General features: G+C 43.6%; 2 pseudogenes; both read right to left on the bottom strand.

Annotated features, from left to right (window-relative positions):
* Positions 1-909: 909 nt before the first annotated feature.
* Positions 910-1,673, bottom strand: LOC115322161 (annotated as a pseudogene).
* Positions 1,674-2,768: 1,095 nt separating this feature from the next.
* Positions 2,769-3,893, bottom strand: LOC121047974 (annotated as a pseudogene).
* Between the last annotated feature and the right edge of the window lie 19,516 nt (positions 3,894-23,409).

Raw genomic sequence — 23,409 nt, 5'->3', positions numbered from 1 at the left:
CGCTGTGTTGGCTAAGGACACAAGTTATATGCGTCCTCGTATTGCCAGCGTAAGGCTGCTGGGACTGATATACGCGGCCGCTGACGCAACCACAAATAGCATCTAAACGATGCGTTCAACCCATTCAGTGCTCAAGGTACCATTTGTACCTTGATGCGGATCTGTGAATTAGCAACATCTTTTTTTTATTTTTTATTGTGAAAGGTTGGTGTATGTATTCGCGCAGATGTATTTGCGCACATTCTCAGCAAAAATGCTCATGCAGGGCATTTTGCCCGCAGATTGGTTTGTGCAGTTTGCTTCTGGAATAAAAAATACTGCCGTGCACAGCTGTCCGATGAGTGCTTGGTGTCAGGCTCAAACCCCAAAGGAAATATTTTGTATGCCTGTCTATGCCAGGATTCCAAGATTAAATTAGGTAGGCATACAGGAATTAGTGATTATTTTGTTATTGATTATTTCTAATCCTTTGAAGATTTTAAACAATGACTCAAATGAACTATACTGTATATGTATAATTGAGCCCGTGTGACTGTTTCAGTGAAACGTAAAGCTGTTACGAGATGTGCTTTTAAGCAGTGTGAGAATATGGGTACACTCGCTACAGGCAAAAGCAAAGCACAATGCTTGGAATAGATTTTATTGAAGCAATGCGATTTGTTGCTTGGAATCACGTGGAACAGATTTTATTTAAACAACGCGATATGTTGCGAGCGAAAAACACACCAATTCTATCGCCAACTTTGCGGTTAAAATAAACTTAAAATTAGATATCTACATGTGAGGTTTCAGCGGGAACGGGCGCAAGCAACAGCGAGTTAAGTTAAGAGAGAAGAAAACGCAGTGCTAGCAAGCAGACAAGATGATTGGCAGAATTCGGAACTATAACCCTGGCTTAGTGTTGATCTTTTACGAAAGATTGACGCCGGCGCAAGTTTTGCTTCCATAACTGTTGAAACCACCTGCTGGAAACTGTCGGAGGTGGATTCGTAACCTCAACCTCGCATACCTTTCGGTAAGCATGCAGTATATAGCCTCCTTGTGATCTGTGCAGACTTCCAGGCGTGATCTGTGTACTTTGCTTAGGTAAGCCGTAAGTGAACGAACTGGCGACTTCATTGCAATTATCTTGTCTGTGCACCACGAGTTGATGGCCGTGAAGTGCTCCTCGTAGTCTTTCAGAGTTTTTATAACTCCGGCGCTTGGATAGATGAGATTCCCTCCATCGCAAACATACTCCTTCAGTGCAGTCAATGAAGCATACTCACTAGTGGCAGTTCCGAGGAGACCCTCCTTGCATTCTGCGCACTTCACGGATTTCAGCCTTCCTTTCAAGATAAATCCCCCAAGATAAAAGAGAATCTGGCAATCTGTTGATGACAGCTCTTCAAGAAACAAAATCTCCGAATCATCGATTTCTTCAATTTCATTCTCGACACAGTGCTTCTTGCCATGGGAAAGAAGGTGGTCTACAAGATATTCACGGTCATCAAGTTCGTAACTGGTATTTGAGGAGTTTGCAAAAATTGGCTGACACTTACGAGTCTTAGAGCTAACTTCAGGTCATACGCGTTCGGAACCGGCTTCATAAGCCGCACAACTGAGAAAAGGTTCTCTAAGCAGTCTTGCAGCAGCCTGCTTGTGAGAAGAAAATCATATCCCTCATTTTAAAAAAGCACTTTTTGGAGGCGGAGAACAGTTGTCGTTGATATAAGGAGGCCAGCTTAGGACGGCTTCTAATGTGATGTGACGCCCATCTTCATCGTTCGCACAGTTTCCATTGCCAAGTTCAGTCTGTCAAGCGCTTCAGAGTACTTGACCATATTTCTGCGGCTTAAAGGGGCACTGACACCCCAAAGGTCGTATTTTTTTTTATTGTCTAAAACGATTCTCCCGCCTTCGCCTCCTCGCTTCTTTTGATTCGTGACGTCAAGAATCATGAAATTTAGAAGCTTTGAAGGCGGCATCTCTATAACATTTAATAACGGCAATCCTAAAACATGTTTTCTTAACGCAATTGCGAACGCGCTACGGCCCTTGTTTTTGAAATACCAAAAATCGGAAGTTCGTTGTGGTGCCGTCTCCTGGATTTGTATCCTCCCACAGAAAACAGGCGACACCGCTCAAAACCGGTCCGCCGGGCGCTCGCTCCTTTCCTCCTCGCTTTGGGTCGCCATGGCAACACCAGGCAGTCGTGAAAGAAAAGGGACTCTCAGGACTCCCCAATATTTGACGTCAACGCACCGGCGCGGATAGCGCGGGAACTTCGAATTCGGCATTTGGAAATTGTTTTTTTCTTCACAAATACTGAATTCTCAAATATCAAATTTCGAGGTTAATGTCCCGGCATCGTTTTCAATCGCTTCGGATAATAAAAAAATATGATTTTGATGTGTCAGTGCCCCTTTAAGGCCATGGTTGGATGGCGAGACACATCAGTGCATACCACCTAGAAACCAGTTCCATATACCATGCTGTAGTTTCAGCCTCTGGTTCGACCAGCCCTTCTTTTACGAGAAATCGGATAGCTGGTGGTGCTTCACGGAAAAGTTGAACAGCAACTCCAACCTTCATTTCGGTGAAGTGGCCCGTGCTTGTGTGCACTTCTGACAAGTTTGACGCTACTTTCAGCTCTCTCTCCGAGTCATAATCTAGGACTGCTTGAACGTGCTCCAATTTTACCTGTGATGAAGGCAGGTTGTGTTCAGCAACTGTGACGTCATTCAGGGTGAATACCGTGGAGCTCAGCAGCTGACCTCTGAGGTTTTTCAAGATGTGAGCTGGGTCGGCATGCAAAAAAGCCCCTCGCCGTCAATACATGGATGCGGTATGGAACACACAGTTAAAGAATGTCTGTGACTTGAAAACCCAAATGGCCGCCCCATAGCTTGATTAGCAGGGCCCATGTCAGATGTAACTACACGCACTCGAAGAGTAATTTGGCTACACAGCTGAACCAGCTTGAGCACGTGGCTTTTGAGCAAGGAACCATCGACGTTTCTTCCAGTGAATTCATACACTACCACCTGCTTCCATCTTTGGTTCAGCCCGCCTACCATAAATACCAAGGCTTTATTAGCAAGCTCCTTGGGCTTCAGGGGAAGGGTTATTCCCCCGTGAAGCGTGTCTTCGGCACGATCTAGCTCCACACCGGTCGCTATTTCCATTTCGTCTAAAAACAGCACGCAATCCTTTTCTACATCTTCCATGGTCTCTGCTTTGCATTTAATAATATTGACAACTTCGTGGAGAATGCCAGGCAGGAACTTCAAATTTTGAAGCCTACGTGCAAGTGTCCTGCTAGATGGGAAAGGATATCCCAACTTTCTTAGAGTTTCATATCCACTGGTTCCACAAGCAAATTTAATTTTAAGGGCTCGCTTGACTGTTTCAGGAGATCAGGAGTTTCCCAAGTTGTTGCTCCTGGAAAGAGCCCGTACTTGATATTCATTAGGAAATTTCAGACTTTGTAAAACATTACTCGCTTCACTCTCAAGTTTCTGAACTTTCTTTTTAAGACTTTGAATTGTGTTCTTTGCCGTGGCATGATGTTGTTGGAGTTCGGTGTACTTACTTTGCATGCCAGCAAGCCGCTTCTTCAATTCCACAATCTCTTCTGTTAAATCTGCACTGCTAACATTTGGCGAGACTGGCACAACGTCGTCGTCATGGTATGTGTAGTTCTGCCTACAACATGACGTTTCATTTGGAGAAGACACGAGAACCGGAACATCCTGTGTGGCCTCAAGAGGTGTTTCCTCTGCAGCTGTGGAAGGGTCCAAACCCAGGGTGGACTTGTCGGTCTCTTTGAAGGATGACGGCACAGGGACTGCTCTCTCCTTTGGTGGTTTTCTCCCTTTGGACAAGCTGAAAGTAGAAACGTAGATGTGCATATTATCATGCAAATCAACAACAAGGTATATAGTACCTTTAGATGGTGCCCCGAGTTTCAAAACTATAACAAAAGCAAAGTGTTGAAAACAAAAATGTGGTGCTTGGAAAATGGCTTAGGATTAAATAATTCCGATTTACAAAACACGGAAGAAGTTATGACGAAGTACAATTTGGCCCTTTTGGTTATAATTCCTAATCAGTTGCAACTGAAGTATCTTTCCTGACAAACACGTTTTTATAATGATAGAAATATCAGAGATAAGTACTTACGCCTGAATACAAATACAGTTGGGACTGCATTTGGTTTCAGCTTTCTCCAACCATCCACTCGGTTTCGCTCGAAGGCGTGGGCGTCGAAGTGAGCCTGTAAACATGAATAAACATTTCTAGATTTGTTTCATCAAAATAAAATTCTAAAACAAAAATAGGCAGCGCTATTTCTTCAAAGGCTAGTCGGTTCGTGATATTCAGAACATGCAACAGCGCAAGCAATACACGGTTAAAATAAAAACGACAAAAAAGGTCTTCTTTGACGAAAACGCAGAACATCTGCCAAGAACTTGGACTCCTGTTTCAATGCCGAAGATTTTAATTAGCTACAGTTTGCAGGTGCGCCAACTTCAAAGCAATCTGTTTACAGCGAGCGAGGTCAGGTGTGAACCGCAGTTATAGCAGTACTTATGTGTTTTTTTTCTTCTTTTTTGGGACTGAAAATATAGGTTACTAAAAAGTTTACCTACTGCACCGATTATCACACGGTCTACGAAGTCTGTTAAGGTGGGTGCTGAATAAGCATCGTTTCATCAAAACAAGTATTCCAGCCATACCGCAACCTTTCGCAAAGGATTTTATATAAAGTTTCAGGCCGCAGTAACAACAATTGGCCACATTAAAGTGCCTAGCTGCGTTAAAAACAATACCCGGCGGCGCCCCAAAACAAAGAAGAAAATGGCCAGGAATTGCCACAGAAAGTTTAATTGTTTTGCGGGCTAACATATAAAGTTCTGTTCCCAAATTTATTGTTAATACACTGCAGCGACGAGCCTAGATTCCATCAAGTAATGAGGCACCCACATATAAAGAGAGCCCAAACGATTTCCGTACTTACGCTGCAAATGGATGATGTGTTGGTTGGCTGCCACTTGTCGCACTTGATTTTCACTGTCCATTGGAGCCTTTTCTTCGGGTCTCTTGGAAAGTGAAAGAGTCTCCAGCCGTTTCTCGAATGGTTTGTGCAATGTGGGACGCAGCACCCGGGCATGGTGGTGGATGTGCCCAACAAAAAGTGAAGAAACGACGAGCCACCACACGCACGCAGCCCGATCCTGGGTGACGTAATGGCCGCCGCGGCCGCGCCGCCGCTCCGGAGGCGGCACTTGCCACTTCAAAGGCTGACATCACCCTGCAAGAGGGCGCGCGCATGGAGGAACCCTAGTCAGCACCAGTCAGCGCTATATTACTGAGCCATGTTTAAGTTTGTAAAAATTGAGGCCCAGTTCTATGTTGTCAATACAAGCTATCAGTTCATCCAAAAAGAACAATTGTATTTAGTTCAGTGCAACAACACTGTTACTCTTTCTTTTGATTATTCATGCATATTTTTTTTCCTAATTCCCCCAGTACCTTCCTCGTTCCACAACTCCATGCTTCGTTCTTATCGTCTGTTTTGATTGTTTGATTAGGCATATACTAGTATCTTTTTGGTGTTTTGTCGAGCTGAATCACACTGTGTGTTTCATAGCATTGTCTATATGCGTCATTACGTGCCCTATAATAGCAGTCTGCAACGTGAACACTATTATACGTTGTATTGGGCTATTTTTAGCGCAGTTCTCGGCTCCATGAATTCTAAAGAAACACGATATAACTGACACATACTTTTGTACATTCGATTGTAAAACGTCCCAAACTGTTTATTCTCTGACAAAACTAAGCAATATTTGCTTTTTGAACCGAGCTCAAAGAGGAAACACATTTGCGTTTTCCTATAGGAATGCATTGTTGGAACTTACATTTAAACTGGTTGTTGTCTGCTTCAAAACTCAGGAGCACAATAGCGCCACCTGAGTCTCTAGCGTGTATTGTAATAACATTATAACACCTACGTGGGGACAGCCGGATCAGGTGATCAGACGGAAACGGCTGACTGGTCCGGCGGACACGTAGCTTCCACCGTAGTCTTACCTTAAAGGTGAACGTAGTGTACAGGGTGTTTCAATGCGTATGTATTAGAACGCACGTCTTGACGAAAACCCACCGGTGACTTTTTCTTTTTCAGCGCCGCAGAAAGAGAGAGGGGGGGGGGGGGGCAGGCTGACGCGAGAGCCGTTCCCATTGGTCCGTAGTGCTGACGTCTGCACGCATCACCTTTTCCCTCTCTCCCGACTTTGGGAAACTGACAGACGCTGCCGGGTTTTCGCCAAATCGAGCCCTTCCATTTCGTCAAAGTCACGCGCACCGCTGGCGCTGAGACACAGAAGAGGAGGCGCAGCACAACACCTCCTAGATAACAAATGTGTAGTGCTGAGTGAGATGGTGTCATCAGAGAAGGCCAGCCCGGGACACAGATTGGAAACGAGACCTGCGCCAGCGCTCGACTTCGAGTTATGTTTGAGCGAACCTAGACGCAATGATGGTTTCCAATCTCTGTCCAGCGTTGGCCTTCTCTTATGACGCCAACTCATTGGGCACTACGCCCTTGTTATCTAATAGGTGTTGCGGCGCGCCACGGATGCGCCGCGCCGCAACAACCATTGATGCGATTTCCTCCACGAGTGCAGACTTGTGAACGTTACTGAAAAATAGCAAGGAATTACATTTACAATTACTTGATGCAAAGTTGTAATTTATTACAATTACAATTACCCTCCCATAAAAGTAAGTGACCGTTACCCCAAAAAGTAATCCGTTACTTTCGCGGCGTTACTTTCAGCATTACTGTCAATTAAGAAACAAAGGGAAAAGGGTTATTCAAGTTCTTATTGTTGCAATCTGTTCCATTCAATGAACTTGAGTGCTTTAAGTAACAGCTGACTCTCGAAAGTCTCGTCCGACATTTTGCGTTAATGTTACTGAAGATGTCGACTGCTACGCTGAACATCCTCTGAACTAAGGCACTGAATGGGAGTGCCATATTGTATAGTCTCCGGAAATATGAAAGACCCACTGGGAGCGCGTGGCCGAGGCGGTGGCTGGCGGGGGCGCTGCGAGCGCTCCGGGCAATTTCATTCTGCTTCGAAGGGAGGACGCTTACTCGGGGCTCAGCACAATCTGATAAGGGCGTTTCGCTTTAGCTGGGCCCGAGTGAGCGTCCTCCCCTCGAAGCAGGATGTAATTGCCCGGTGCGCTCGCAGCGCCCCCGCCATCCACCCCCTCGGCCACGCGTTCCCAGTGGGTCTTTCATATTGCCGGAGAGTGTACCTCGCGAATGCTTCATGTTCTGCATTGAGCTTCTTCAGCAAAGCAATGGAAGTACTATATTTATCTCGAAGATAGAGGAAAGCTTCGTCGTTGCAGCCGTTGCCTGATATTCAAGAGTTTTAGTAGATCCTTTCGATACTTCCGATGCCCCCGATAACGATATGACGAATGCGCAAAAGCGGCGGCGGAGTATCGGGTATCGTTATCGGAGTCATTGGACAGATCGACTAAAATTGTCCTATGTCGAAATCGTGAAGCTGCAGAAGTCATTATTTATCAAGCCAAAACTAGAATAAAAATTGATTTATGTCCACTTTACTATAGCGGCGTATACTGCCAGAAAATAGCAAAGCATAGTTGTAACAGTAAGGTGATAATTAAATAATAGATAAGGTTTGCCTCGATATTATTCTTCCTTTGGTTCTGACCAGGTCGAGCCTCGATTGAGACGATGGTGAAGTGACATAGCAGAAAAGTTTCTATTATGTAAATATAAGTAATCGAAAAAAACACATTTATAACAACAATTAAATAGATCGTTGGTTAAATCAAGGAAATGTAAACGCACGTTGGTCATGTGTCTTGGGTCGTTCAAAAACGCAGAGAGCACGAACTGACTGCAGTTTACTCCGGTGTTCTCCAAATACACGTCCGTTGGACTACGGGCAGCGAAGGGCAGAAAGTGAGCCGCGCTATCGCCCCACTCACGAATTTCACTCTCCGCTCAAGCCCAGAATATCAAGTCTACGTCAGCCACCATTATATTTTATATTAAAAAAATATCTGCTTTAGATAAGATGCGTCCTGCAGGGGGAAAAACAGGAAGAAGAAAGGAAGACTATAACCATTTTCAAAGTGCTCGCAAAAAGCTGACTCACAAAAAGGGTGACTGAGATGTAGATAACCTGGCTGGAATCCACAAATAAAGTGGGCCAACTCTAGAAGTTGGACTACAAAAAAGTAAGTAGCGTTTAAAAGAGGGTCAAATAAGGTGAAAGACGCAGAATAAAATACATCCTGTTTTCTAAGAGAAGATGATAAGTGTGCAGCATCGAACGAGGATGCTTATGGCAATAACACCTTCGCATATTATCAAATATCTCTTGGTGGATTTTAGGGTAGACGGATCGTTGTCTCGTGTTGTGACATTATGAAAATGGTCCTAGTCACTATAACCGAGGACTTTGTTAATTCTTGTCTGTACACTTACCGCCTCGAGCTTCTCGAAGAGGCACACAATCACTGGGTGTCCTCCTCTCCCCGTCTTCCATCGCAAACAAAAAGAAAGGAACTAAAAAAAAAAACGAATATAACTTGCCCGACCCCCCACCCCCTTTTTTTTTAAATGCTTATTTGGATTTTTTACAGTGTTGTTAGTGTCAAAACAAAAAAACAAAAAAAAATAGATTCAGGGGCTTGGTGTTGCAAAAAAGGGCTTTTGCGGAACTGAAGAGTGCCAAGACTCCCTTTGCGCCGGTCGATTCGCGTGAGAGTGTCACCGCGCTCGACTTTACCAAAATAAAAAAAAACAACTTTCCTTTGAGGTTGGGGGAAAGGAGGGGGAGGGTCTGGTATTGAAAAAAAATGTAACGGATTGCAAGGAATCCGTTACGTAAAAAATATAAGGAAATTACTTTAAAATTACCCTAAAGGATATATAATTATTCTGTTACTAAATTACTGATAAATGTAAGGGATTACAAGTAGTTTCGTTACTTGTAATGGATTATGTACAAGTCTGCACGAGTGATATGAATAGGGTTCCTTACAAGAGTGAATGAATGTGGCACTTTCCACGAATGATATAGATGACCGCGTCCAAATGAATCGACATACTCTGACAAGCAGAGGACAGCACAAGTGAGAAAAATGCAGGATCATTCAATAGCGGATTTTTAAAGAATCCATTAGCATTGATCTTGGGAAACGTCATGCCCATCCCTATTTAGGACACGCTAACAATGACCCATTGACGAGGCCGAAAAGAGGAAGCAAAAGCTAGAGGGAGCAAAAGAGAAAAGTGAAGGGGTCAGTGTTAGCGTTTCCCAAAGGGCGACCTGTGTGGAGTTTCAAAGGGTCACGCTAAAGCATTCACTAAGAGTCTATGCAACAATAGATCTTCGCGTAGCTTTTTCAAAGCTTTATAGATTTGTTTAAAAAAGCCGTGAATGCTACACTTATGCCTTTTATGCAGGTGAGTTATACGGCTAGGGGACATAGTATATGGGACTCCTCATAACGATCAGTCGGCTAATTAAGTAAAATTTGATCGTTAACTTTTCATTTAGTGAAAATCGACATATGGCTCCAAGAAGTAACTTGCTGAGCTTCATCGCAAACCACTAAATCAATCATTTTTAGAAATACTTTGTTCGCGTTTGAACCGAAGTACTGCCCTAAAAATGCAACTCGTGCAGCAGGTACAAGGCCGGGTTCTGAGATTAGACGGCAAACTCGCACGGGCGCCTTGTCTTACCGGTAGCCTTGTTTCTGCTGCACGTGGTGTAAGTTTATCGCAATACTGCGCTTCTCAAGCGCTCAAACTCTTTCTGAAACGGAGTGATTTTGTAGTTTTCGATGACGCTGAGTGAGTTTCCATCTACCATACGTTTAGTTTCACTAATTGAAAAGTTAATTAACAAATGCTATCTAATTAGCTAACGGATTGTTAAAATAAGCCTCCCATCTTATGTCCCCTTGGCCATATAACTCACCTGCGCAAACCGCGTGAGTGTAGCTTTCACGTTGTATTTTTTTAACAAATCTGTGAAGCTTAAAAAAAGAACTGTATATAGTTACTCGTTACACGGTGGATATAGTGTCCATTACCAAAACAACGTGGAAAACTTATTCTAAGTTTAGCAGTGGAAATCGGTTTAAACCGTTAGTTTTGCTCTCTGGAGCTGAACCGGAACTGAACTGAAAGCCGTGAACCCGAACCGTAACAGAACCGAAAACAATTTTGGATCGACACTCTGGCAGGCAATACAATTGGCAGGTGCATAATAGGCTTTCGGACAACACTGAATAATAAATGTGTTAACAGAGCCACAATTCGTGGTGTACGTGTAACAAAATTCCTTCTAATATACTTTTTAGTATGAAGGAGGTCACCCAAGTTGGAATGTGATGCTGTTATTACAATATTGACGGCGTTTACCAATAGAGGTTAAACAAACTTAACCACATACTGAATGCCTTGTGACTTTGAGACGTCCAGGGATCATTTTTCGCGTTTTTGTGAAATTATGTTAGAACTGGACACAAAAACTCCGATTCCTGAATGGCTCGTAGGAAAGTATAGTTCGCCGATTTCTGCTTAATTGCCTGTTAACTAGTGTTATTTTAAGTGTTCGACTTCCGGGTGAAAAAAAAAAAAAAAAACTTTTAAAACTTTCGCTATTGGCTCTATGGATTCCTAAAGTGTAATAACAAAATCATAGCAACAAATCTACAAATTGTAATTAAAAACTTTGCAACTTCTAACACTCACGACCTTTTTTGCCATTACTTGTATCTTGATTGTTCTCATTGGACCAGTCTGTTACAGATGCTGCAAAATTTGAAGTCATGCATTTTCATTTTCTCTTCGGGCGGCTGTGTTTCTCAAGACGATTGTAAGGTTTGTGTGTAACGTACCGTTCAGTAGAAGCAACATGGAGAGTACAGAAGCACCCATGATGGATCAGGAAGTGCATTAATCTGACTGCAATTGAAAAGAAAAAGACGAGTTGATTTTGGATATCTCTAAACAAAGGTCGCTGACTTTTAAATTCCTAACGATGGGGGGGGGGGGGGGGGGGGGGTGGACGCGATTATTTAAGTACTCAGTAATATTTACTTACTCCAGATTACCCCGCCGCGCAAGACCTATTATTGCCGGCGATAGGGTGAATACAGTCGCGTAAAATAGCGACCTAATTCTTATATTCATAGAATGAACCAGCAAATAACTAAAACACATTGCACTATCCAAGCAAATTCACAGCATGGTAAAATAAAAATAAAAAACGCAAGTTGTTTATCGGATTTGCTTCCAAAAATGTATCCTTTCCCTTCCTTTTATCATCCGCCCCCTGCGCGTGGGTAGAAAGCCTAGATTGAGGAGGTTGTGCACCTTAACCCATGGACTGCAATTTAAAGGAGGACGCCTCCTGCAAAGGTTGTTCTTGTAAGCGTTGTAGGGGGGTTGGGGGAAACTGAGAGCCAATCGTGTACGCTTTCACTTTCTCACCCTTCCCTCCTACAAGGCTTACAAAAACAACCTCCGCAGGAGGCGTCCTCCTTGGTCGCAATTGCGCATGCGCTGCCTTGTCGCGTAGCCAATAGAAAAGGCCGCTTGCAGACGACTAACGCTTCAGGATTAAAAGCGGTTAAAGTCGAGGACGAGTAAAAGAAGACACACACAGAGTAGAGCGCACTTGCAACTGAGGTTTAATCTGATTTAAACCAAAGGAACATATATGCCTTGTCAACAACTATCCACGTCATGAAAACAGATAAAAATCTGCCTAGCTTGAGTTAACAAAGGACAGAAGATACGCCACCTCCGAATCGCACACTGCTATTGATTACGCGCTAAAGCACGTGTCGCCGTCGCACGTCCTTATGAAAAACGCCCACGAAATTTCCCTAGTCATTTTGTTACGATTTCTGCTCAGGATAACAGTTTCCTGAAGCTTTGGGCCACAATCGCATCGGTTGCAGTGTATCGCAAGATTACCCGAGTGCGAAGATTTTACTGCCAGTCCGTGCTCCCTTAGTCTGCCGTTGATGCACTTTCCGGTTTGTCCTATGTAAACCCTCCCACACGTTAAAGGTATTCTATACACCACCCCTTCCTTGCACTCCACATATTTATTTCCATGCTTCTTTTTACGTATACCCACCCTCAAATCTCCCCTTTCTATTCTTGAACACAGTTTACCGCATTTTTGAGGAGCTGAGAGTAGTCCTTTGTTAATTCAAGCTATCAAGATTATGTGTTTACATGACGTGGATGATATTGACAAGGCATATATGTTTCTTCTTTGGTTTAAATCAGATTAAACCTCAGTAGCAAGTGCGCTCTACTGTGTGTGTGTCTTCTTTTACTCGACCTCGTCTTTTAGCGCTTTTAATCCTGAAATGTACCACCAACTACCCGAAATGAATACCCTTTTGACGACCAACGCGTTCGTCACCTCCTCGCAGCTCGTATTGCAAACGCGTCCCACAGACCACGCGACCCTCGCTGAGCAGTTGGACACTCTCTGTGCTCTCTACGCGTCGGTATGGGCGTCACCACGTGTATCGACAGCCTAGTGGTCAAACGAGCACGTATAGTATATTTTCCACTGTCCTGTCCGTTTAGGGATGAACCACTATAGAATAAAGTTAATTTTTTATTCGAAGCAGTCACAGCGACCTTTACTTTCTGTTCTATAGACCAATCTAACTCTGTGACGTCACACCACTACGGTGGCGCTGTTGTCTGTACTGACCATGCACAAATGCTTTACCTCGCGCGAATCTGGTCTATGCGCACGTGCGTTTCCCACACCTGGCGTAGGCAAACGCGGGCTTTTTTTTTTTGGTAAACAGTGTGTTGGTCGATAGCGAATGAAATGCAGATTTTAGGAGCGATTGTTCCGGGAGTCAAGAGCTGATGTCGCAGAAAATTCGGCATCGGCGTCGGCGTCGGTGGGACCGGAAAATCCAGATTGGGCGATACAGCCACGACGTCATAATCAAGTGTGATGTCACACGTGATTGTGATGTCATGACCCTATCCACCCACTAAATTTGGCACCATATCACGTGACACGCGTGAAGCTACCGACTGGACCACGCACACACGGTTGCACGGCTTAGGCACAAGTGCGGGTTTCTTCGAAACGGCTCTACCAACGGGGCCCGATAACGCTATCGCATTCCACGCTTAAAGGGGCGCTGACACCCCAAATATCGTTCTTGTTTTTGTTGTCAAAAACAATACAAGTTGTAGTAATAAACACTCAAAAAATACCAACACGCAAAAATATTGTCTTACGCGCGCGCGCGCCCTTTATTTTTGATGGTTTTCTCACCTGCTCCTTAACACCTCCTCGCCTCTTTTTATTTTTGACGTAATTGAATATAAAATCTAGAAAGAAGCCCGATGACGTCTCAGACTTTGAAAAGCAAATCTTCAAACTATCAAGACAACTGGGTTTGGTGTCCGTGTACCGGAGTTTCGATTGTGACTCCGCCGGGGGCAGCATGTCACGCAGATCCTGCGTGATGTGGCCCCTCACGCCGCTCAAAAATATTAAACTGCGAGTTTTCTTCGGCCTTACAACATTTCAAATAATTTAAAGTCGCAGAAAGAGCCTTAAAATAACTTCCAACTCGAAAGTGAAGCGTCGTCTGCTCACAGCGGTAAGCGGCCGCACGGAGCGGTTCAATGCGGGGCCGCGGACGAACACGAAAGCGGGCATGGAGAAGCTTGAATTGCAGGACGACTCAATCTTCGACGTCACAGCACTGGCGCGGATTGCGCGGGAACTTCAAAGTCGGTTTTTGGAAATTGTTTTATAGGGCGCAGCTCTTAGGCGCCCGTTCCTGCGTTTGACGGCGTCGCCGTTAGCGTCACCGTCGCCGTAACCGCCCCGCTAAATTTGGCGGGAAATTGAATGCGATATGAGGTCAAGTGACCTCAATGTTCCCGCTAAATTTAGAGGAGAAATAGAGTTTGTTTTTAGGTGACGTGACACAAAGTCATGTGGCGTCATATTTTCCGCTAAATTTAGTGGGGAAAGAGAATTAGTGTTGAGGACGCGTGGCGTTAATTTTCTAGCTACATTTAGCGGGGAAACTGTGGGAAGAGGTGATTGCATCGAGAAGGAAAAGAGGATGGTACGCAGGAGGGGGAGGGAGGGTGCGCAGGAGGAGCAGGGGAACAGGAGGGGGAAGAGGAGGAGGGGAGGGGGAAGGTGAGGGGATACGAGAAGGAGGAGATGTGGAGGGGAGGGGACGGAGGAAGAGGAGGGGAATACCCTTCCCTCCGTACCTTTCTGTTCTCCTCAAGAGTTGCGCTGTAATTTCGAATTACAGATATTGCTATACTTTCATTTTTTACTTCACAAGTACTGAGTGCCCAAGTTTCGAGATTTGAGGGTAATTTCCAGGCATCGTTTTCAATTGTTTCGGAAAAAAAAAAATAGTTTTACCTGTGAGTGCCTTTTAAAGGCTAAGCCTAACCATATTCAAGACTTTTTCATAAATTTAGAGAAACTGAATTTGTTTGTCACACGAGCAGGAAGGGGGAGACGGAAGGGAGGAAGTGCAATGTAGGAGCGGGAAGGGGAGGGGAAAGAGGAAGGGAGGGAGGGGACGTAAGGCAGATGGGGAGGAGGAGAGGCACTGTAGGAAGTTGAGGAGTGGGATTGCGAGGGAGAGAAAAGGGGAGAGAGAAATGGGAAGAGAGAATGGGTGAGTCACGTGACTTTCCATTTCCCCTTTATATTTAGCTGGGAAACTGATATAATGTGTCACACGACCAATGAGGGGGAGGAGGAAAGAACGAGGGGTACGAAGGTATTGCCGGAAAATAGGGGAGGGATTTATTTATAATACCTTGAAGGTCCATTTCTGGACATTTCACAAGGGGGCGATTTGGTCAAATTACAGTATAATCAACACTTAAAAGAAAAAAGAAAGAACAGTACCAACAAGATAGCGATATCACAACTGAAAAACCACTTTAACAAAATTATGTATTATACAAATTGCAGGGTCCAAGCACATATAACACTTCATTATGTGGGCAAGAACATCACTGTAAACGAAAACTAAATAGTACTTAAAAACTCTAAAATAGCTACTCGGAATGCTGTAGGGTCGGAAAGTGCTGTTATGTGATCAGGAAGAGAATTCCGATGCATGATTGCGCGTGCTAGTGAGGAATTATTAAACGCAGATGTGTGACCAAAAAATGCGCTTATAACTTCGGCTGTTAGTTAAACGACGAAATGTTCGGTCAGGAGGCTCAAGCAAGGGGGGCGGCAACGTTAAGGTTAGAAGAGCGTGATTTCTGAATGATGCATGAAAGGGCAGCGCTGCAACGTATTTCAAGTGGTTGTAAGAGGATTGAGTTTTTAAGAAAGGAGACACTTGCTTGGCGAGAGTACGTCGATGTCATAAAACGAACAGCGCGATTTTGGATGCTTTCGAGCTGAATAATAAGGTATTTCTGGTGGGGGTTCCATACAGCGGAAGCAAATTCAAGTATGGGGCGAACGTATGTCTCGTACAACTTGCGTAGATTGGGGGGGGAGGGGGGGGATGCATAGAAAAGATTGCGTCACAAGTATCCCAGTGTTTTGGATGCAGAGCTTGTAATGGCGTCAATTTGGTTAGACCAGGATAGGTTCTCAGAGAGATGAACACCAAGGTATATGTAAGAGGATGAGACTGAAAGGGGTGATTTGTATAAAAGATATAAATGAAGCGATAGCGATTGTTTGCGACTGAAAGTTACAACATTACATTTTGAACCATTAAGAGACATAAGCCAATTGTCGCACCAAGCACTGCTGGAGTTCAGGTCTTGCTGGAGAATTAGTGATTTGCCTGTAAATAACACAGTCATCCGCAAAGTGGCGTGTTTTGGACGAGACAGAATCGGTTAAGTCGTTCACGTATATTTAAAAAAGAAGAGGCCCGAGCACGGTTCGCTGTGGCACAGCAGAAATTACATCAGACATGTTAGATTGGTAATTACCGCACACTGTGTATTGGCGTTGTAGTGTTAAGAAGTTACGTATTCAGGAATGTGTAAGAGGGTCAATATGAAGTGAAGAGAGTTTAGCTAGTGCATGGTCGGCAATGAGGAACACGATAAAATGCTTTGGAAAAATCTAAGAAAATGGCACCAGCTTGAGTGTACAGGTTCATGTTTATGTGAATGTCGTGAGTGAATATTAGTTGTGATTCGCACGAAAACCCTTTACGAAAACCATGCTGCTTCTCATAAAAAGTTTTGTTTTTTTCTAGGTGAGATACTCTGTGGGGGAATGTGATGTGGTCGAGCAATTTGGATGCCACGTTTGTCAAGGATATAGGGCGGTAGTTTGAAACTGGGCTACGGTCACCATTTTTGTGGATCGGGATAATCTTGCCAATCTTGCAATCGATGGGAATTTGGCCTCTGGGTAGGGATTGTTCGAAGAGTAGACAAAGGATTTTACTAGAGATTTCTTTGGTGTTCTTTAAAATTTTTGAATTTATGGGGATAAAAGGAAGAGGGAGCGGCAAAGTGTTAATTGAAGGCAGATGGGGAGCAAGGGGAAAGGAGGCAGATATTGAGGACACCCTAGAGGGGAGGTATAGGAAAAGGAAGTGAGGAGGAAGTTAGGGAAGGAATGGGGAGAGACAATCGGAAGGTATGTTGCGATTGGTAGGTATGCTTAGGTCACGTGACGTCGATTTCTAAGCTAAATCTAGGAGGGAAACTCAATTTGTGTTTAAGTTAGAAGACGTACAAGTTTCCGCTACATTTATAAGGAAGGAAAACAGGATTTCTTTATCTTCTTTATTCAGAGATTACCCCGCAGTGTCCGAGGGCGTTACAGCAGGGGGTTACAATGCTGAAAAGGACACAACTTCGTTTTCACTGCACACTTTCAGCTCCGACAGCCCATTCCACTCTCGTATCGTTTTAACAAAAAAAGAGTTGGCGTACATGCGCGTCCTCTCTAATTTTGAAAGCATGATCGTACCATTTTTAGAAATATAATATGGTTCTTTTAAGTCAGTTTCACCGTTAATTCCTGTTTTATTTTTAAATATCAAAAACAGAAACTTTAAACACAATTTTTTACGGCGGGCTGAGAGAGGTTCCCAATTCAGTTCAGTCTTCATTTGAGTACAGCTGTCTCTCCGCCCGTACCGTCCCAGAACAAACCTAGCAGCTCTATTTTGTAGTTTTTCAAGTTTGTCTATTAATGTTTTTTGTTCCGGGTCCGAGACCCGGAACAAAATTTCCGGACGTCCGGGTCACGTGACGGGAATCCTCACGCAAAATTTAGCGGATAATGCACGGACAAACCTAAGGACAGAAAAACAAAATGTTGGCATTTGAGGGTTCCGTTCAGAGCATTTCATGCTTTCAAAGAAATTCCTCCTGAAATCACGAACAACGCACTTGAGCTTGATAATATTCGTAATATATTCTTGAACGACTGACTCCTTTTATATGCCAGAAAATCAAAAAAGAACACGCGACGAACGCTTCGCTGAGAGAATGGGGTCCTTACTGACTCCGGCGGTCTGGTCTGTGAAACGTCAAGGATGACGCTGCCGCTCTCATAGTGCGCGCAGCCACCGAAAGATCGCGCTAATAAGGAATAATGTCTATTGAAATCGTAGTGCCGGTGATCACCTCAGCACTTATTGCCACAACAAATACATTTTCTTTTTCTCGTTGATATGTCATGACACACGACTCCGTAGAATGCGCCAGGTGTTGTAGGCGTTTAAAAAAAAAGTAATAAAATAAGTTACCCATTACTCGCAAATAAAAGTAACGTGTTACCGTCCTACGTTACCTGAAAATAAAAGGACCACATTACCGATAAAAGGTAACGCACGACGTATTTGCATTACTTTGTTAAATAATAATTACCACATTTTAATGTTCACGTTACAAGTATTATTAGCGCCGTATTTCAAGAAACATTATATCCATGCAGAAATTGACCACACATGCTTTTTAGTTTTACGCCTTCACCTAAATACTCACAACAAAAAAAAAAGCAAAAAAAAAGTTAAAAAATTCACATGGCTCGACACGACGACAAAAATGAAAGTGTAACTTTTTTTATGTTTTGGGAAGAAAAAAAAATCAAAGACGTTTGCGAATCTTTGTAATGCCGAATTAAAGCGCAGCTCTTGATGAGGAGGAAGAGAGGGCAAGCTGGGAAGGGTCACGTGTGACGCCACATGTGACGTCATATGTGATGTCACGTTCGACGGCAGGAGGGTAAACTTTTCATCTAAATTTGTCGGAAAAATTTTCCCGCTAAAATAAGTGGGAAAATTGTTCCGCTAAATTAAGCAAAAAAAATTAGCAGAAAAAAATTCACGCTAAATTTAGAGAAAAAATTTCCCGTCAAAATAAGCGGGAAAAGTTTACCCTCATGACGTCACACGTAACGTCACGTGTGGCTTTGTTATGGGAAATATCTCATAACGAAACGCGCGGTTACACCGACGGCGACGCCGCTCAACCCCGAAACGGGCGCCTTAGAGCTGGGCTCTAAAATAACGAGTAACGTAACCCCGTTATTGCAAATAAGTAACGCAAGTAGTTTACTGTGGGGGAAAAAGTAAAGTTAGCGAAAAGAAGTAACGAATTACCGGTAACGCCAGTTACCGCCAACACTCATTAAAGTAACATTCATTCACATAAATACCCGATTTCTCCGTTCCACGTTAAATCCGACCTCGGTCGTCGCAACCTTCCCATGGAGCCAGTGGAAAGTTCTAGTAGATCGTTTTGATACTTTCCCCGATAACGATACGATGCCTGCCAAAAGGCCGACTATAGGGTATCGTCATCGGAGTTAACGGCAAAAGGGGTTCTTCTCTGTGTGATTGGTTGAACCGGCAAAAGCAAGTCCTCGACGCTTTCGATTGGCTCATTGGCTGCGCTCAGAGTGAAACACCTTAAGGACGATTCACACAGTGACATCGAGTCCTTCCCGAGTGCAACGGTATGCCACGTACTCGTTGCTATTGCAACAGCTGCGTTAGCTCCAACTATGCCGCGTTTTACCACTCTTTTGTAGTAGCCTGTATCAGGAGCCCATCGGTGGCACCACCGGCGGCCTATTTTTGACACTAGGCAATACACGCCAGTCTTTGGGAAAAACATAGAAAAGTAGAAATATTGAAGCTCCTAAACTGTGCTGAAAGGCGCGTATTTTTTCTCATATGCCACGATGATTATATAGGGCGTTCGGAGATGGAATCAGTATTTTTCAAGCTTTCGAAAGCTGATTAAAATAATCAAACGTGCCGGAGCACCCACCCCTGAGCTGGCAAGCTTGCTCTAGTAGTAATGTAAACAGAAGAATTTGCCGTCATTAAGACTGCCCTCGAGAAGCCTACAAGTTGATATATGTTGAAAAATGTTCCATCTTGACATCAGCTTTGCGGGAATCAGCCACTTCCACGTAACAAAGCCTTCAAGCTTGTCGCCTGCTGAACCCAACTCGTCGAAACCGATTCCGCGGCTACTAGGTACCTCGTGTCCCCTTGAGGCACACTCAATTTTTAGGCCAACGCAGTTACTCTTGACCAGAAAACATTTATTTTTAAGAACTGTGATGGCTGTCAATTTTAATGTTTGTGCACCAGCTGTTTGACAGACTTCCCGAAAAGCAGGTAAATGTTTCAGTGTTGACAACATCACAGAAATTGGTAAACTCCGCCTTTTCTCGTTTTTCCAATAGAGTCCCATACATTAGCTCGTGTCAAGTGATGGCTGCCGGTGGTACCACTTGACTTCAACAAGACATGCCTCGATTTGCTATCCAGCTTACGAGAATAAAGATACGTGTTTTTTACCCCGTTTTGTTGCAGCCGACGCAGTTGTTGTCATAACAACCCCTACTTCTCAAGCCGCTGCAGTTGCCCTCGGCGAGAATAACTCAAGTTTGAGAATCAACCTTAAGACAAAAGCTCGTAGTACATACTAAACTTATTAACTGCTTTTAACATATGTAACTAACATTGTTATTTTATTAACTGATGTGATTAACAGGAGTGTTGTTAATGGTTGCTAACCAAGCCAGTTAGTAACCGCTCTTTTTCTCTTCTTGAGGAAGGGCCACCCAGCTCGAGAGCGTATACATATGAGGCCGTAGCTTCCGAGAAAATCAAAGACTGCGAAATATTTTTTTTGCTCACACGGTTTTAGGGTTTTAGGCATTGCATCCCTTACACTTAATCTTACACACAAATTGTACTCGTTATTTATTTTTCCTGAATATCTCATAGATGGAACACATTCGCGGCCCATGCCCATTAATGACACAATAGGCGTTAATGCCCGCCGTTTTTTTAGGTGTGCCTCTCCTCATGAATAACATAAGTAATTTATAATTTTGCAGCAATGTTTCTTTGTTTTCACTAATGTCGTACCTCAAAACTGATTTTTGTTTTCATGCTCGAACCCTCAAAGGAATGAACATCTTACTCAAGAGGAAATGTGCCAGCGGTGACTATTAACGTCACTCAATATAACAACCTGCACATCTGCGGCTCTTTGTGGCCATTTGTTTACTTTTCCTCACATCTACGCATCAACAGTATTAATGATCACCTGCTCGACAGTTTTGGATTGCAATAATAATTATTTCAATTTTCTTAACTGGTAGCAACCACAGTTACAACCCGAGGCGTCAGTGATGTGCCAAAGAGCTAGTAGAGTGTTACTAATTGCCACATAGGTGTAGCAACTGCTGCATTTGCTCACATTTTACTTAAACTTTTATTCCAGAGTGGTTCAGTGTGAATTCTTCAGAATGCACACTGCAATACCCTAGAGACGGAATAAATGAGACGTAGTTCCCTTCCCTTCACCAAATATAAAAATACATGCCTGAAACATGGAGAACAAAGAAGACTACTGTCCCCCCCTCCCACCCCCCTTGCAATAACACGGTGTATATGCTTAAATTTTTCTCTCTTTGAAAAAAATGTTTATATTAGAACTGTCGACCTTAGGTATATGTTTTTTTTTTCTATCCCGATATTTTCTCACATAAGCTAAGTATGGTTCCGACACGACAGTTCTAGATGGCTCACCTTTCCCTGCTGGATCTAGAATGAAATCAATAAGACAGTAACAGCATGGTGATACCGATATATTTGTAGCAACGAAGTGTGCATTGTCTATAGCGCAGAGAAAGTCTACGCCTTGGTTCAATTCTATGAGTTGCGCCCTTACTATCTCGAGAAAATTTTCCAATTCTAATTAATGCTTATTTCGTGCTGGTCGTGCCGAGATGAATGAAACAATGGTGTTGGCTTCAGCACGATTTGCGTATTTCAAAAGGCAACAAAGGACCTCGATCAATTTCGTTCCACGATTACGCGTCTGGAGTGATTGAGACAGTTCACAAAAAAAACGTTTCATTATACCCCGGTCGGACTAACGCCTAAAGTTCCAAGTAATTTTTGGAAATTAAGACACTCTTCCACACTTAGGTTGCACGCTTCTTCGTGATGAACTTCCGTTTCTTTTGAATATGTCTTGGATCGCGTGATAATCAGGACACCTTTGGCAACTCTCCTATTGTCGGCGAGTCTCCGTGGTATCGCTGACGTGAAGCCGGGTGCCTTCTTGCTCCACGTCATCTTCGTGTCATCCCAGTGCTTTATTTAGCTTTTTACCTTCGTTAAAATAAAGCGTTACAATTGGAAGTTGATTAATAAATAATTGTGGAAGTATGAAATGATGTGCAATTTGTTGAACGTCCTATTCTTTATTCTCATATTCAAGATTACACTTTGTGCGAAGATTTAATTATTTTATTGCTATAGCATTATTAAGCTACTCACCACAGATTTCTATCTAGAATCTGTCCTAGAATAAGTTTCCCGCTAAAGTTTGCAGAAAAGTGTTGCTGCCGAAGTTACCAGATAATTTTCCTCCCAAACTCGCAGGAAAATTGACGTCACGTGTTCTCTGAACAAGTACAGTTTCCGGCAAAATTTACCAAAAGCAAAAATGTGACATCTCGTGGCTTATGCACCAGTTCAATTTTCCCGCTACATTTATCGGCAAAACTGACGTTAACTAAATTGTCAAAAATTCAGTTTTCTTGCTCCACTCATATTCCTCGAGACTAAACACCTGCACTTGTGCGCAACTATAAATGCTATCGCACTTAAAAATAATCAGCGTTTACAGCCGCATGTTTGAAGAAGGTACTCCTCATTCCCATTATACTACACTGCGCCTCACCCTACAATGATCTAAAGGCAAACGCTACGTACCGCCAGTTCCAATCACGAGCCACTCATAAATTGTGTGCCCTTTCGCTTCGATACACGTATTTGTGCCCGGGTCTCGGATCACTGATGGGCGAGGGCTTCGGATCGAATAGCAGTGAGTGACTCAAGAACTTTACATTGCCAAAAGAGCCCCGACGTACAGGCTGTTTGCAGTGTCGAAGCTAATAAAATGATGAGCCGCTTTTGCGGGCCGGTATCTTTGCCGACGCGATTGTCAGAATACAACGAACAAAACAGTACGCCAAGGATATATTAAACGAAACAAAAAAAAGCACTCCCGGGCCATCGCTGCACCCTTCCCTTCTTTCCGCAGACGGAGTGACAGCTGCGACGCCGACGCAAAGCAAACGCGCGGAGGAAAATGTTTTTTTTTTCGGGCGCTTTAAAGTAGAAGCTCGACCCCACCCCCTCACACACATGCACACACACTATGACTTTTTGCTCACCTAATGATCTCTACAATATAACGTTGCGGTGTAAATTGCTGTAATGAATTCTACGGGCAAAATTGCCAACAGTGTTTCCATCAATCAACGCTTTTGGGTGGTCAGCCGCAAGCATTTAGAGTACGCAAAATCGCCAACAATGTTTCCGTCCATCAACGCCCTCGGGCGGTCAACCTCAAGCATTTACAGTACACACCAAGAAAGAAATCGGCGAGCGAAGCTTACGAACACTAACTTCCCGAGCTATAGGTGCCTTTATGCATAAAGTTATTATAATGTACGCTAGAGGTTCAACTGGCGCTAGTGTCTATGCGACTTCCGTGACGCAAATTGAATCAGACAGCTACCAGTCTACTTTTGCGGTGCTCCTGTGCATTCCTATGGGAAAATGCGCGTGCATTTTGCCTCTTCGGCGAAAAATAACACGGAACCCTTTGGTTATTTGGGTCGTACCGAATAGTATACACCCTGATTAACACTGTAAAAGTGTAATTGCTTTAGTTAGCGCATTTTTCTTCATGAGTGAACGATGCTTAACTTCGCTACATTTCAGTCCAAAACGTGTGTTCCGCAGCAGGTGTGTAAAAACAAGCGACGATTCAAA

The sequence above is a fragment of the Ixodes scapularis genome, unplaced genomic scaffold (assembly GCF_016920785.2).
Source record: "Ixodes scapularis isolate PalLabHiFi unplaced genomic scaffold, ASM1692078v2 PGA_scaffold46__3_contigs__length_2488377, whole genome shotgun sequence".
Taxonomy (NCBI): Eukaryota; Metazoa; Arthropoda; class Arachnida; order Ixodida; family Ixodidae; genus Ixodes; species Ixodes scapularis.
The sequence above is the reverse complement of the archived record's forward strand: the minus strand, read 5'-3'. Positions and strand labels throughout refer to the sequence as shown.